General features: G+C 46.4%; 1 long non-coding RNA gene across 2 annotated transcripts; it reads left to right on the top strand.

Moving 5' to 3' along the window:
- Window positions 1–254: 254 nt before the first annotated feature.
- Window positions 255–15,027, top strand: LOC111185038 (uncharacterized). Of its 2 annotated transcripts, none has more exons than XR_016387864.1 (3): window positions 255–1,039; window positions 2,111–2,297; window positions 4,404–15,027. It is a non-coding gene; the product is annotated as an uncharacterized LOC111185038 (long non-coding RNA). The 2 variants fall into 2 exon arrangements; XR_002647461.2 differs by having other exon boundaries at window positions 258–1,039; window positions 5,355–15,027.
- The last annotated feature ends 1,254 nt before the right edge of the window (window positions 15,028–16,281 follow it).

The raw sequence follows: 16,281 nt of genomic DNA, 5'->3' as shown, positions 1-16,281 counted from the left end.
TGCTCACCACCGCCTCAGGTTCACCTCTGCTTCTTCTGCTCCCTTGGCGAAGCACTTTTCTAAACAGTCAGTGTGGATTCTCCTAGCCCCCCACCTTCTACATATTTAACAAAATCAACATACTTTTATGATTGTCTCTAATCAGTGTCCTGATTTTAATTTCTAATTAGATGCACCACCAACATGTTGCATTATTTAGAACAAGTCATTTGATTCACCAATACATTCATATTCTTTTTTTTTTTTTTTTTTTTTTTTTTGCGGTACGCGGGCCTCTCACTGTTGTGGCCTCTCCCGTTGCGGAGCACAGGCTCCAGACGCGCAGGCTCAGCGGTCATGGCTCACGGGCCCAGCCGCTCCACGGCGTGTGGGATCCTCCTGGACCAGGGCACGAACCCGTGTCCCCTGAATCGGCAGGCGGACTCACAACCGCTGCGCCACCAGGGAAGCCCCATATTCTTAATATGTCTCACTTGTTGCAAAAATATCTGATTGATTCATTAAACTGTGCTTAATAGATTGAGTTATATTATAAATCATGCAACGGTTTAACATTAAAATAAAAATTAGTAGCTAACCCAGAGGGGCAAGGACGCTTCTTCTGCCTGATCCCTTCTTTCATCGTGAGCATACGGATTGTCATCTACCCCTTCCGAAGCAGACAGACTTCCTTTTGCATAGATTCAAGCTTGCCTTCCTTCTGATGAATACTGAGCACTGAAACCAAAAGGATTTCCTGTCCCCGTGTTACATGGTGCTGGGACCAAGCACACAAACCAGCAGACAAAACGACGGCCAGGTTGCCTTCTCCTGGGGCCCTGGTCCCGGAAGATGAGCCGCAGCAGAGACTCTGCTTTTGGGACTCCTTCGAGACCCTCCCTTTGCTGCACCCACCAATCCAAGGCTACTTCATCATACACTCTGCCCAATTCCAACAATTCTTCACTTTTCAAGACTTGCCAAGAATCTCTGCACTCAGGCCCCATCACCAATGAGCGCTGTCTGCTGACATTGCTCTCTGAGCACCGATGCCAGCCAGGTAGGTGCCCCTTCCCGAAGTGGGTCTCTGTCTACGTTCTTAACTGTGGGTTCCGGGTGGGGGTGGGGCAGGGGGTGAACAGAGCACGGGCTCTATGGAAACCAGGGCATCTCCTGAGAGCCTCTGGGGCTCGCCCTATATAACAGCAATTATTCCCTCCTAGACCTGCCCTTGGAAAGTGGGTTACGTGTTGGACATTTTTCAAGATAAATCTGAGTGGGGCTGGCAGAGGATCTGGAACGGCAGGCAGAGCAGAGGTGGCCGAGAGGGTTGAGGAGCAGGGGCGTCGAGGAGAGGCAGTGAGTGGGTGGACGGCGCCGCGAGTGGTGTGGATATGTGTGAGTGTGAGCGCGAGTGTGCAAGCAGCAGGGGGGACGGCCGGGGTGGCAGGAGGGTCTTAGTCCTTGTGCCGCAGGTTCGCTCCTCACTCTGCCGAGTCCACTGTCTCCACTGACGCCTGACCCGACGCAAATGTATATTTAGACACAAACACACATTCTGGGTGTGGAAGGACAGAAATGCACGGCTGCTTTTCTGTACAAACTTGCAGGATTCAAAATGGCCTTGAAAAGCCAGAAGTTGGCCCCAAATTGAGAAGAATACATTTAGCAGGATGGCCCTGGCTGCCACAGTTTGAAAGGGACACTGAGAAGTGAGACCAGACAGGTGAGGGTTGTCAAGATGGGCAGGATGCGTACGTGTGCGCTCTGGGGAAGGGGTGTTCAGCCCAAATAGGAGCTGACAGAGAGCAGGACAGCAGGTCCACATGACACATCCAGCAAGGTCAGAAGTGCCCCAAGTGAGGGGAGAACTGCTCCTGAGGGAGGGGCTGCCCCAGCACCTCTGGTCTGGAAGTGCCCTGGGCAAGGCAGAGAGAGGGCCCTGTCTGCTGCTTCCCTTCCAGGCAGAGGATTTACTTCACCCGAACACAGGGAGAAAGCCAGAATTCTGGAAAGGGAACCTGTGAAAGCACCCTCAGCCACAGGCAGTAGGGGACTTTGGTTCAAATCCAAGCTGTGTGACTCTGGACAAGTCGCTTAACCTCTCTGTGCCTCCATTTCTTCATCCTAGGATGTGGCTATGATTTCCAGTACTTTTACCGGGGAAGATCGGCCAGTCGGCGGTCACAGTTGGTGACTGAGAGAAGGAAAACCTCGGTGACAGCAAGCCTGTGAAGAGCCCAGATGGGGTCTCTGCTCCCCACCTGGCACAACAGTAAACAAGCGAAGGGGGTAGTCAGACTTTCTCCTCTCCGCAGGTAAGGCTTCCCTGCTGGGCTTGCAGCCTGTCCGAAGACCCTGATTCACACTGCTGGTTGGAAGACCCAGTCTTCTGATTTCTGGACCATTTTGACAAATACCCTCAAAGGGCAGGTGGATAGCATCTCAGTGTTTTGTGGGTAAAAGCTGACCCAGAGAACGTGGCTGAGTTGAGGACTCATATTTTTGCCCAGTGAAGGGAACTGATCAGGCCAGTTAGAGAGAGCTGGTAATAGCCCTGGTCCTCAGCTCCCTTTTAGGAGAAATAACTAACCCCCCTCTTCCCTTCCGAAATGAAGATTATAGATGGTATAACTCACATGCATACATTGTTTCAAATAATTCAAATTTCAAATCATTTTAATGCCCTAATCATAGTATAAAGGAGAGGTAACAGGTGTTAAGTTATGATGATCACATGCATATTTCAATACGTAAATTCTTGGGCCTGAACACACTGTAGGGAAATAAAGACCTGAGAGGTGATAGGCTCTGGAATGAAAACCAGCCTCTGAGAAAAGTAATGAGGCCAGAATTGTTTGCATTTCCTGGGAGGATAAGGGACTCACCTTCCCTGAGGTGGGGCCCACAGGCTGGGAGGACACAGGCATCCAGCATGGAGGAAGTGGGGCTGTGTGGCCCCGTGGACGTGCTGGTCTGTGCACATGTGCAGGGTCAGTGGAAGCCCCCTCGTCATGGTTGTTGAGACCCAGGATGGGCGCAAGAGTGACATGGGCCAAGGGCATGGATTTCTCATCTGAAAACCCCACATGTCTGGGCATTTATTCAGCCTCCAGTAGTTAACGGGAACTTGGATGCCATATCCTTTGACAGGTGATGAAAAAGAAAATGTAGGTAACCTTTCTGGTAGACCCCTGAGGAAATAACTGGCCCCCAAAGAAAGAAATATATTTAGTATCTTATTCTCACAACCTAGATTTTCTTCCTGTGATTGAGTGCATGTATGCACACGCACACACACACACACACACACACACATCTTATGGCAATTATATAAAATGTTTTTTAAAACTACTCCTTGGTGAAATCAGGTGAGATCCCTGCATTTCCTGTGTCTCTGCCAACATGGCAGCACCTGCTTCTAGGGCTGCTAAAGGGTCCTCAGTCTCCTCCTTACGGGGTGGCTACCAAGGTCAGGAGGTCCTATGCAGAGTCATAGCCTGCGGGGGAGGGGGAGGAGGAAGGGAGGAGCGGTCTGTGTTCTTACAACAAACATTTTCTATTTCTAATGTAAAAACTGTGCCTATCCATTCAAAATTTCTCTAGAAACATGGAAAATTATAAGAAAATAAAATTCACTTAAAATTCCAACACAGTTAAGTCCCCTATATATGAACGAGTTCCATTCTGAGATTGCATTCGTAAATCCAATTTGTTCGTAAGTCCGACAAAGTTAGCCTAGGTACCCAACTAACACAATTGGCTATATAGTACTGTACTGTAATAGGTTTATAATACTTTTCACACAAATAATACATAAAAAACAAACACAAAAAATAAAGAAAACATTTTTAGTCTTACAGTACAGTACCTAGAAAAGTCCAGTAATACAGTACAACAGCTGGCACACAGGGGCTGGCATCGAGTGAACAGGCAAGAAGAGTTACTGACTGGAGGAGCGAGAGGAGGTGGGAGATGGTAGAGCTGAAGGATCGTCAGCAATAGGAGACGAGGGCAAGCCGCAGTTTCACTCTCGCCTGACGTTGATGGCACAGGTTCTGGTTCCTGGCTGGATTCAATTCTACCTACCCTCTTGAAAAAACGATCCCGTGATGTCTGGGTAGTAGCTCTTTTTACCTCATCATAGATGACATGGTAGCACTGGATTGAATTCTGAATGGCTGTTGAAACTTCATGTACCATTCTATGTTTGGGTCCTGTGCCTCAAAAACTAACTGTGCCTCCTCAGATAAAGAAAATCTCCTTGCCATTTCCTGCGTCGTGAATCTCTTTGGTCTTTCAGTTACTTCTTCTTCCTCTTGTCTCTCTTTGTCCTTTCTCTGGGCCTCCAATTCCATCAGGTCTTCATTAGTAAGCTCCTCATGTTACATAGCAAGGAGTTCAATGAAGTCGTCCTCTTGCAGATCTAGCTCCAGCTTCTCGCTGAGGGTCACTACGTTGCTGAAGACCTCTTTGGACTCCTCATCCACCTTCTCAAATCCATGAAAATCATGAACAAACTGCGGGTAAAGTTTCTTCCAAACCCCATTCATGGTGATGGCCATAGCCTCACACCAAGCAAAGTCAATGTTTTTTATGGCCTTGTAGATGTTATAGTCCTTCCAAAATTGTCTCAAGGTTGTTCCTGATTGGTTACTCACCTTTACTGCCTGGCAAAAAGTGTGATGTAAATAATATGTCTTGAAAATCGCTGTAACTCCCTGGTCCATAGGTTGGATGAGTGATGTAATATTCAGTGGCAGATGCACTAATTTGACGTTGGGATGAAAGTCGTCCATGAATGGGAGGTGGCCTGGAGCATTGTTGAGCAGCAAAAGAATGTTGAATGGGGTGTCCGTCTCCAAGAGATATTTCTCTCTCTCTGGAATAAAGTGGGGGAAAAACCAGTCCTGGAAAATGGCCCGTGTAACTCAGGCTTTGGGGTTACTCTTCCACACAACAGGAAGAGAGCCCTTGGCTATGTTTTTAAGGGCTCTTGGGTTCTCTGAATGATAAACTAAGAGAGCCTTCAGCTTCCTATCGCCAGAAGCATTGCCACCAAACAACAGAGTTAGCCTGTCCTTTGCTGCTTTATAGCCTGGCATCAGCTTTTCCTCCTTACTGATGTAACTTCGGTCTGACATCCTCTTCCAGTATAGTCCTGTCTCATCCACATTAAAAACCTGCTTGGGTAAATACATGCCTTCATCAATAATTTCTCGAAACATTTCAGGAAATTCCCAGGCAGCTACTGGTCTGCACTCGCCACTTACTTTTAGGTTGTGAAGGTTGGCTCTAGCCTTGAACCAATGAAATCAGCCATGGCTGGCATTAAAAGACGTGCCCTCTGATTCTTCACCATGTTTCTCCTTCAGGTCGTCTTAAGGGCTTTTAGCTTTCTCTTGAATCACCATTGAGCTGAGCGGGACTCGACACTGATGCTAATCCTGCATCCACACACTGAGGAGTTTCCCCATCTCCTCCATCACTTTTCCACGTTTCTTCGATATTATTGCCTACATCATCCACACAGCAGACTTCACCTGTTCCACGATCTTGTCCTTGTTCTTTAGAATCGTGCCGATGGTTGAACAAGTCTGTTATAAGATCGAGCGACGTCTACCATGGAGCCTCCAGACGCCCAAACCGCCGTTATTAAATGTTGATCCATTCCACTCTTGTACCTCCTTGCCGAGTGTTTTCTAAGGGCATTGTGTGCATATGTATTTTATCCCACTACTTTTTTTTTTTTTTTTTTTGCGGTACGCGGGCCTCTCACTGTTTTGGCCTCTCCCGTTGTGGAGCACAGGCTCCGGATGCACAGGCTCAGAGGCCGTGGCTCACGGGCCCAGCTGCTCCACAGCATGTGGGGGTCTTCCCGGACCGGGGCACGAACCCGTGTCCCCTGCACCAGCAGGCGGACTCTCAACCACTGCGCCACCAGGGAAGCCCCCCACTACTTTTTTATTCAACATTTGAACCAAAGCATTTTTTCATGATGTATAGTAAGAATAATAATTCTTATTATTAAAGAATAATTTGCCTGAAATTACTACAGAGTTTGTTTGGTTTCGCACACCATGAGGTACTGATTCCAAATCTCTTCTCTGTTTGGGGTTGAGGCCACTGATTTGGAACAAGCTTAAGGGGAGGCTTAGACCTTCCATGTGGATGCACAGCTCCCCTGTTTTGTCAGTCGAGGCTTCCAATCTTCTGAGATAGGATGTAAAGCCACACCTTGAAAAATCACTGTCCTAGATTATTCAATTAGCCATTTTTCTGTTTATTTTTGATCTTCAAAACTCTCCTTTATTTTGAGTAATCAGTATTTAATGATTTGTTGGTGAAGTGATGCCAACAGAATACAGTAACACAGATGCTCTTTAGCCATCCCAGTTTGGACAGGAAGCAGGCAGGACAGAACTTATCAGGAAGTGTTGCCCACATACAGGAAGAAACACTGTTTGGGAAGCCAATTCCTGGAGAAAAAAATTCTGAGCCCGACCACATTTGGAATGAAATTAAGGTAAAAACTAGAGTCTTGCTGTATTCCGTGATCCAAAAGAAACTACATCTGCCTGAGAGCAGAAGCCTCTGCTTTTCCAGGGGCAACTGTATCACAAGAGCTGCAGAAGCAAAACTCCGTCTTGCACATGTCAGGCAGGTGAGCGTGATATGAGGAACTGCCTGCTGAGGGGAAGTGGGGCCCTGGGCCTCAATGTTTCCTTTCATGAGCCGATGTCACCTCTGCAATACAGGACTTCCTGGCTCTGAAATTTCCTCCAGCTCTGAAGACTGCACAAGCCTGTTGCTACTTGAGAAATCTTGCAGCAGGACTTTGGCCAAAAGTAATAAAGCCTCACTTACAGAAGAGACTGATGCTCAGAGGGAAGGGGAAACATTTGTCCACTGCAATTACGAGGAGATGCTGGGCTTGGTGAGGAGGGGACAGAGCACTGTGGCTTCCGGCTGAGGGCCCATAGTTGGGAGAGGAGTCCCATCATCCCAGGGGACAGAGAGGAAAAGCCAGAGCTGGGGCACAAAGCACAACCAAGAGCTCCCATCCTTGAGCACCCGGACGGACCATCACGGTTGTCTGCACTTCTGGAAAACCACCATTGAAAGTGCTCTTTGCCAATAATTGCACGTGGACGACACAGGGGAGTGGAGGGCGAGGACCCACCCAGAGGAGGGTTAGCGAGCTTGTAGCCCAGGATGTGTGTCTACCTGTGTGTCTGTCTACCTTTGACTCAACCATAGCGTAAGCTGGACACAAAAATGTTTTACTTTATTTTATTTCATTTTCATATATTTCAAATATTTACACACCATGATAGAAAAAAGAAAAATCTTTACATAATGTTCAATCAATAACTGCTATCAATATTTGAAAGTTTTGTCAATCTGATGGATTATCATCATTAGTTTCATTACGATTTCCTCCTTTTCTATACATTTACTAGCCATATGAATTGCTTATGCTGGGAATTACCTAGTCTCATATTATATAATTATTTCCCCATCCAGTTACTATTCTTTTTCTTGAATATTGTAGTGTCTTTTTTTTCTACAATAAAGAAGCTATCCCTTTGCCAATTACATGTGCTAGAAATCACTTTGCCAATTATATATGCCAGGCTGCTTTTGTTAATTTTGTTTTATTTTGTCCATGAGCACATTTTAATTTTTTTGAAGTCAAATTTATCCATCTTTTCTTTTTCTTGCTTCTGGACTTTCTGTGCTGCTAAAAGGGTTTTCCTGCACCTCAAGGGTATACGCACATTCTACTGAAGCTGCTTCCATTCTCTCCTGGCCCCGCCACACACATCTCACTGACCTGTGTGTTTGTAACTCTCGAACCAGATGTTTTGTTGTATTTGGCTCATTTATCAATCCAAAATTTATTTTTATATGTAGAATGGTAGAAGTCGTACTTTTTCAAAGTTGTATTAGTTTACTGTTGCTGCTGTGATACGTTACCAAAGACTTTGTGGCTTACATCACCAGAATTACTGTGTTCCAACTCTGTAGACCAGAAGTCCAATGAGGCTCATGGACAAAGACCAGGATGTGAGTGGGCCCTTTCCTTCCTGGAGGCTTGGGGAGGATAGGCTCTCACCTTTTCAGTCCCTGGAGGTGCCCATGTTCCTCCATCTCAGGACCTTTCCTCCATCTTCAAAGCAGCACTGCCTCATCCTCGACTCTCGACACCAGCCAGGACAGCTTAGCTTTCGAAGGCTCTCGGGATTGGTTTGGGCCCCCCAGGTGGTCCGGGGTCAGCTCCCCATTTCAAGGTCCATGAACTTAAGTCTGTGAAGTTCCTTCTGCCATGGTAAGTCTAGGGGGTAGGTTGGGGACTTTGGGGGTTATTATTCTGTTTACCACAAAATGGAGTGGATTTGCCAAAATTCAATGTATTGAAGGATCCATCTTTTCCCCACTGTTGCACATCCTGCGTGTATCACATACGGATCTCTTCCTGGATTATCTGTTCTCTCCGGCTCATCTGTTTGCTTAGCCCTGTGTCAACACCACACAGATTTCACTACTCTGACTGCCTAGGCTGCTTTCGTATCTGGTAGGGCAAGTATCTCATTAATACTGATATTTTAAAAAATTCTTACTATTCTTTTATATTCTCTTTTCCATATGAATTTTATAGACACCTTGCCCAGGTTCATTAAAAATTACCACAGGATTTTGATAGCGAGTTTTAAGTTTACTGATAGATTTAAGCGTATTTCCATTTTTACAGCACAGAGCATATCGGCATCTCTTTCTCATTTTTACATCCTCCCGTATACATAGACCAAGTCATGTGGGTATGGATATTTTTAACCCGCTGTGTGTGCATTTCTTAATTGGCTTATTCCTGGGTATTTTATTATGTTTTCACTCTTTTGAATGCCATCTCTTCTTCTCCTGACCATTGCCGGTGAGCAGCTCGGCTGGCTTTTCTACAGAGTTGTTACCAAGCCACCTTCGGTACCCTTACTGGTTCCACTGCTCGGTCGGTTGATTCTACCGGAGTTCTTAAGTAGACAAATATTTGGAGTTAGAATTTCAGAAACACAAATTAAGGTTAATCATTTCCTTTTCATTGTTTTGCCCTAAGCCTTTTCCACAGTCAAGAAAAAAGGCAGAGTTAAATAATTTCTTTAAGAGAATGTGCATTCACCCCACTCTCAATTTATTCAGGAGAAAAACAGAATGAAAGCCAGGAGGGGAGGGAGTGTTTTGGCTGGAAGGCCGGGGCCTCCCAGTGGGGAGGTGAGTTTGGTGAGTGAGCACAGAGGGGAGTGGACGGAAGGGACACTCCTCTCTCTGTTCAGGGATCCCAGCCCCCTTTGCCACTCCACTATCCCGCTGCCTCCTAGGGGAATTGCTCATGGCTGTCACCCCTCCAGGTCCTAATACTCCTATTAGGAGCTCAGGGCTCCTGGGGAAGGGTTCTGACCTCCCTTCGGTCTGGGCTCTCCCCATGCATCCTAGATGTGATTAGAAAAAGCATGGGGTGCCTTGTTCTGCTGTAGATCATAATAGACTATCAAGAACCCACGTGTTCTGAGTTCCTCAGTGTTTTTGGAAAAGGTACAATTTCACCTTTATGCTCTTCTTTCTAGAAGAATGCTTCCTGGTTGTGTTTGTGTGACTCTGCTTATTACTGTCCGTTCTGCTTTTCATACGTACACACACAGTACATATACATAAATTATTAGCAATAGTGGTTTAAATTTCCTGCCCTCTATCTTGTTTTCCAAATGCATCTCTTTTATAGCAGCCTGTTCTTGGTTTATGAATGCAATGCTTTTATGGTTCTCACTACTGATCACCAATGAGAAGTGTTTTCAGGTTGCTTTGTTCCTACATTTAACATAGCTTCAGTGGGTCCATTTGATGAAGCTTGATTCCTCTCTTTGAGTGACAAAGTCTTTTTTTTTTTGTGGTACGCGGGCCTCTCACTGTTGTGGCCTCTCCCGCCGCGGAGCACAGGCTCCGGACGCGCAGGCTCAGTGGCCATGGCTCAAGGGCCTAGCCGCTCCACGGCATGTGGGATCTTCCCAGACCAGGGCACGAACCCGTGTCCCCTGTGTCGGCGGGTGGACTCTCAACCACTTGCACCACCAGGGAAGCCCGACAAAGTCTTATATTTCATAAATTCTCTTATGTATAACACACATTATATTTATATATATGTATATATAACTATATGGTATATGCTATTATATTCATATAAATACATAACATATTTATAACTATAAATATATATTATACTTATCCACCATAAACAATTTTACTAATTGGTCCATTTTACTATTGGTTCCTCAATCTTTATTTCTCTCTTCTTTCCTAGGCAGCTTCTTTTGAGCTAATCAAATTATTAGTATTTAGTATTATTAGTATTTAATTTTCTTGTCTACTATGATTTTATTTTATTTTTTAGTGGTTGTTCTAGGAATTTCAGTATGCACTTTCATTTGGCACAGTCTACATATAATTAATGTTGCATCATTTCAAATAAAATATTCAAATATTACAGCAGAATAATTCCACTTACCCCACATAATTCATACTTTTTATCATATATTTCCTTGTAAATATGTTATAGCCCCAGTATCATGTTATTATATTTTCTTTAAACATTCACGTATCTTTTATTTAGTTGAAGTACAGTTGATGTGCAATATTATGTTAGCTTCAGGGGCACTACAGTGATGTGACTTTGCATACCTTATGAAATCATTACCACTGTAAATTTAGTAACCATCTGTTCTCATACAAAGTTATTATCATTTTCTGGACCTTATTCCTTAGGCTGTATATTACATTCCCATGGATTTATTTATTTTAAAACTGGAAGTTTGCACTTCTTCTTCATCTATTTTGTAACCCCCACCTTCAAGTATCTTTTAAGAAAATTATAAGAAGGAAAAGTATATAATCTTTATATTAATCCTTTAATTTAATATTTCTGATGCTTTCATTCCTTCCTCTGGATTCATTTATCCATCTGGTATTATTTCCCTTCAACCTGAATAATTCCTTTACTATTTCTTATTGTGAAAGTCTGTTGATAACAACTTTCCTCAGATTTTAATTGTGTGCATATGTGCTTATTTCACTGTCATATTTAAGGATATTTTTGCTATATATAGACTATAGATTGATGTATTTTTTTCCAGCACCCTAAAGCTGTCAGTGCTCTGTCTTGATCCATGGCTATAATAAGAAGTCATGATTATTTGTATCACTAGTGCCACATAAATAATACATCTTTTTCCTCTGGATACTTTTAAGATGTACCTCAGGTCTGATGGTTTTCCTTGTATTCATTCTGATTGGGATTTGCCAAGATTCATTCATCTGTAAATTGAGGTTTTTCTCCATTTGGGGGGAAATTTTTGGTCATTATTTTTTCAAATATTTTTCTACCTCATGCTCATTATTCTCTCCTTCTGGAATTCCAATGACCCAAATGATATTATGGCAAAGATCATAATATATTTTGATCTGTTTATATTTTTTCAAACTTTTTTTTCTCTCTGTTCTTCAGACTGCACAATTTCTATTGATCTGTGCTTGAGGTCAACGACCCCTTTCTTTTGTAATCTATAATCTGCTCCTATAACCCAAGGGAATTTATAATTTATGTGTTGTAATGATCAGTTCTAGAATTTCCATTTGGTTCTTTTTTTACCATTTCTATTTCTACTGAGATTCTCTGTTCAATCACTACCATTCAACTTTTCCTTTAAATCTTTCAACGCATTTATAAGCATGGCTTCAATGCTTTTATTGCTAATTTTTACATCTGTGTTAGCTTTAGGTGTGTTTCTACTGACTGCTTTCTTTTTTCTAGATTACAGATCATGGTTTCCTGCTTTTCTGTGTGTCTAGTAATTTTACATTGTATGCTAGGCCATTGTCTTCAGCTCTCTCAGCTGCTGGAGGGGAAGCCAGGCCTCCCTTGGGGGGTTGGCAGCCCTCCAGTCCCTCCTGTGACGTCCCCACTGCTTGTGCTCAGGTGCTGTTTGTTGTCTATAAGGAGCTCTTCCAAGGAAGAAGAGTCAGAGTGCAGCTCCAGGGTCAGAAATGGCCCGGGTCTGCCTGCTGCTCCCCTGCCAACGTCCGTCCTCACCCTCCACTTGGCATGAAGCTCCTGAAAGTGCCTTCCCCTGGCTGCCCCTGGAGAGCGTTCTTGCTTCTCCCTCGAGGAGGCGGGCTTTACTTGGCCAGTGAAGCGCTCTCTGCCATCCCCAACCCAGAAAGCCCAGGATGCTGGGGTCAGTGGTCTGGTTGCTGGCAGCGTTATCCGGCTGTGCCTTAAACTCTCAAAAGGACCATCAGGATTGAGGACTGGTCACTTATGCCAGGGGTCCCTCAAGTGGGAGGGAGCAACAGAGTGTTTCCCAAGGACACTGCGGCTGCAGCCTTGGGGTCACCCAGAGCAGTCACTGTCCCTGTGGTCACTCTGATCGAGCGTGGTCTCCAACCAGCTATTGGAATCACTTCCGGAAGATCTGGGGAAAATCCGTGATTACTGAAGCCAGGAGAATTGGGTGCAAAACTTACAGACTTGGCCTGGGAATTCCGGAGAAAGGAAGAGACCCTTCTCTGAATCCTAGGATGGGTGCCTAGTTTAGGAGCCCAAGGAAAAGCAAACAGTGACTCTGTTACCATTCACTTAAATGGAGAGCTCAGAAGTCCATTTCTGTAGCTTGCAAAGCCTAAAGTGCAGGCTTCAGATATTTGAGAGGAGGTGTTCTGTCTGGTCTGATCCCCGCAGGCAGGCAGCAGGCGTCGTGGTACCAACAGCTGCAGGAAGGCTGAGAAGGTTCACGGGTTCCCACAAGAGCAGAGTCAGAAAAGGGGCGGGTGGGAGCCCAGGGCCCAGCCTCCTGCACACTCTTTGCTTCTGCGGGACCATTTCCAGCCAATCTCCACGCTGTACACTGCAGGGAAGAGGCAGGGTGCTTTTTCAATCTAAAATTAAAGATTCCACGTTAAAAAAATATATATATATATGTATGGACTTGACAGGATGTTTTCTAGGATGTCTTCCAGCTCTGACAGCCTATGATTTTATCTGATCAAATGAAATAAAATTCATTAAATGCTAATAAACTAAACTAAACTAAAATTCAAGATTCTTAGCTCAGGTGAAGCCTATTTTAAATATCAAAGCTCTCCTCCAGATCAGTGATGCTTCCACTTAAGCCACACCAGTATCACCAGGAGAGCGGGTAGGGATGCAGCATCCTTGGCCCCATCCCGACATCGGCTGAGGCAAGGCCCACTTGCAGATAAGTGTTTGTGAGGAACAGAGCTGCACAGCCATCTCTGGGGCATGGGCCAGTGCAGAGTGCTGCTCTGGAGACACTCGGCACGGCCGCGCTGGGTCTGAAGGTTAATAAATGTGCTTGGGCTCCAACACCTGAGAGGAAAAGAAAAGACCGGAGCCCTTAGCACTCTGGTTTCCGATCGTTCTGAGTTGGCCAAAGACATCAGTGTTTTATGGGTGGAAACTCCCCAGCTGCACACTTGGCGTCTTGGTCCCATCTGCACGTGTGTTAATGAACAAGCACCTGCTTTGTGGACCTGACCTCCAGGGGTGGATGAAATTCTCAACTTTGCCTTCTGCGCTCAGCACACTTGAATTATTTGAGGGCTGGACTGTTCTCAGGTTTACACGCGGCAGCATCATTTTAATTTTTCTGTTAATATTAGAAGGAGTGGTGAGCAATGGATGCTTGAAAATAGGACCCATTTTGATGCATAACCAGCTTCCGCACTAAAGACCTAATGGTGAAAACGGAGGCTGTAAGTCACGTGGTGAGCTGAATGCAAGTTCCAGCCCTGACACTTGCTAGTTGCAGGAGTTTGGGAAAATTGCCTCATCTGCAGTAATAATGTGCACCTTATGTACTTGCATGCATTTCACTGTCATGATGAAGGGACGTCTTCCGGTAAAGTGTTTTAGAATCATCTGAGGTCAGTTCCCTAGAAGCAGAGCATGAGCACGTGATTTATGGAGGGCGGGCTCTAAGGAGAAGCCTGCAGGGGAGTGAGGGAAGCAGGGCGGTGCGGGGCTGGGGATGGCGGTGGACTCTGGGCAAAGATATGGTTCAGGAGGCTTGCGAGCTCAGCCCGGTCCTGCAGGGCACGGGGCTGTGAGTGGTTCCAGGGCGGCTGTCCACCCAGAAGCAAGGGGCTGAGCTGCTAACCGCGCGTCGCCGGTCGGGGGCTGTGAGCCCTCCTGGGTGGGGGCGAGGACAGCCTCCCAGCATCCACAGGTGAAGGTGTGGCTGAGCCCAGGGCAGCTCCACAGAGAAGCTCACGCAGCTGGGGCCTGGATGCCCCCGCCCAGTTAAAGGTCACCAGCAGCATGTGCTAACGGTGCTTAGTGACCGTTCGCCTGAGAAGGAAAACAACAGCAACAAAAGAATTATTCACCCTAGGATGCTGCGATGATCCCAGGTCCTAAATTAACTGTATCGGCAAGAACATGTGCAAATTTTTCCGAATGTGTTTCAATCTGAGTTACCTGCTGATAAATACAAAGAGCCCGTGTTACACGCAGGTAAATAAAAAATAGCTCCGCTTTGCATTTGCATCATATTTTCAAGTTTTCGAAGTACTTTCACACCTTGTTTTTTATAAAAGCAAAGCACAACGAGTCATCATTTTGTTCCTAGAAATATGAACCCTGGAAGGCTGGAGGACAGAACTCAGACCTGAAAGACAGATGGAATGTAATGTTTTGTGTCCTCTTCTCTGGCAGAATCCCCCCATCCTTCACCCCCTCACTTGTAAAGTCCTCCCCACGTCCTGGTCCTGGTGGGTTTAGCCACATCATGCCTGAGCCTCCGAGGAGCCTTGTGCAGAACTCCACTTGACCTCTGACCTCTGACACTGTCCTGCCAATGCAGCTGTTGATGCATTTTCTTAGTGGAGAGGCCTTTCCTGGCCCTGCTTCCCTGGCTAAGCAGATGAGCACCATCCAGAGACATAGTGGAGAAATCCACGGCTCCCTCTAGACGGACGCTCCCCTCCCAAGCCCGACCTGGGTCTCTGCTACGAGATTCCCAGTGCCGCGGGCTGGCAGGGTCTGCAGTAAATCCTGAGGGTCTGGGTCACTCTGAGGGCCGGATGCCACTCCAATTGGTCTTTATTTCTGAGCTGACCTCTAAATTCAGCTAAGGTTTTAAAAATACTATTACCACTCAAGTCTGTAGGGTCTTCCTGGGATCTTGTGTCCAAGGACTTCCCAGTTAAGTCCTCACCATAAATAGGGCCTCACCTGTATTGGATCTTGGGGTCCTGGAACACTGCTAGTCACAGTGTGGTCTCCAGACCTGCCTTGGGGGCAACATCTGGGGGCTTACCGGGAAAGCAGACCCTCAGCTCCACCCTGGACCTGCATCTGAAGCAGAACCTACACTTTAAATAGACTCCCTTCCCCTGTGAGTCACGTGCACATCACCTCAGTAGCGCTGCCCTGTGTCAGAGCTCTTCCGTTTTATTTATTAATTAACACATTTGGGTGAGAACCACTTCCTTCTGCGTGGAAGAACATGACCCAGCCTCCCTTGAGGCCCCATGCCTGCTCAGCAGGATGTTTTGGGTTCCAGGAAGACTTGGTTTTCTTTCCCTGGAATCCCTGGAGCGCCTGCTGTCCAGGCCACAGCCCGGCAGGTGGGACCCAGGGTTAGAAGGGGCGGAGTCCTCTTCTCCGGAGCTGGTCATCAACCCGACAGAGAACAGAAGTGGACTTGGCTCGTCCTCCTGAGGCCAGCCTAGCCCAGGACGGGCTGGATGGCAGCTAAACGACATGGCCTGGCCACCTGGCCCTCTCCTTGATGGCCAGGGTCCCAGCAGGCAGCCCTGTGCTGTGAAGACGGCAGGAGCAGATCCCAAGCCTGGTGGCTGCTTGGGACAAATAGATGACGCTGCAGATGTGCCTGGGCCTCTGTCACCAGCCTTCCAGGCTGCCTTCTGTCGAATCCTCACAACAGCTCATAGATGTAAATCCTATTGTTCCCTCCATTTGCCAATGAGGACACTGCGGCTTGGAGAGGACTGGTCACCTGCCTGGGGTCGTGCCGCTGGCCGGTGCTGGGTCAGCCTTCGCACTTAGGGCCAACCCCAGAGCCATCTTCCACATGAGGTGTTTTTTGTTTTTTTTTTTTTTTGCTGTATGCGGGCCTCTCACTGTTGTGGCCTCTCCCGTTGCGGAGCACAAGCTCCAGACGCGCAGGCTCAGCGGCCATGGCTCACGGGCCCAGCCACTCCGCGGCATGT

Source organism: Delphinapterus leucas, chromosome 15, assembly GCF_059928025.1.
Source record: "Delphinapterus leucas isolate spDelLeu-1000000601 "Yukka" chromosome 15, BTC_Dleu_Yukka2, whole genome shotgun sequence".
NCBI classification, from domain to species: Eukaryota; Metazoa; Chordata; class Mammalia; order Artiodactyla; family Monodontidae; genus Delphinapterus; species Delphinapterus leucas.
The sequence above is the reverse complement of the archived record's forward strand: the minus strand, read 5'-3'. Positions and strand labels throughout refer to the sequence as shown.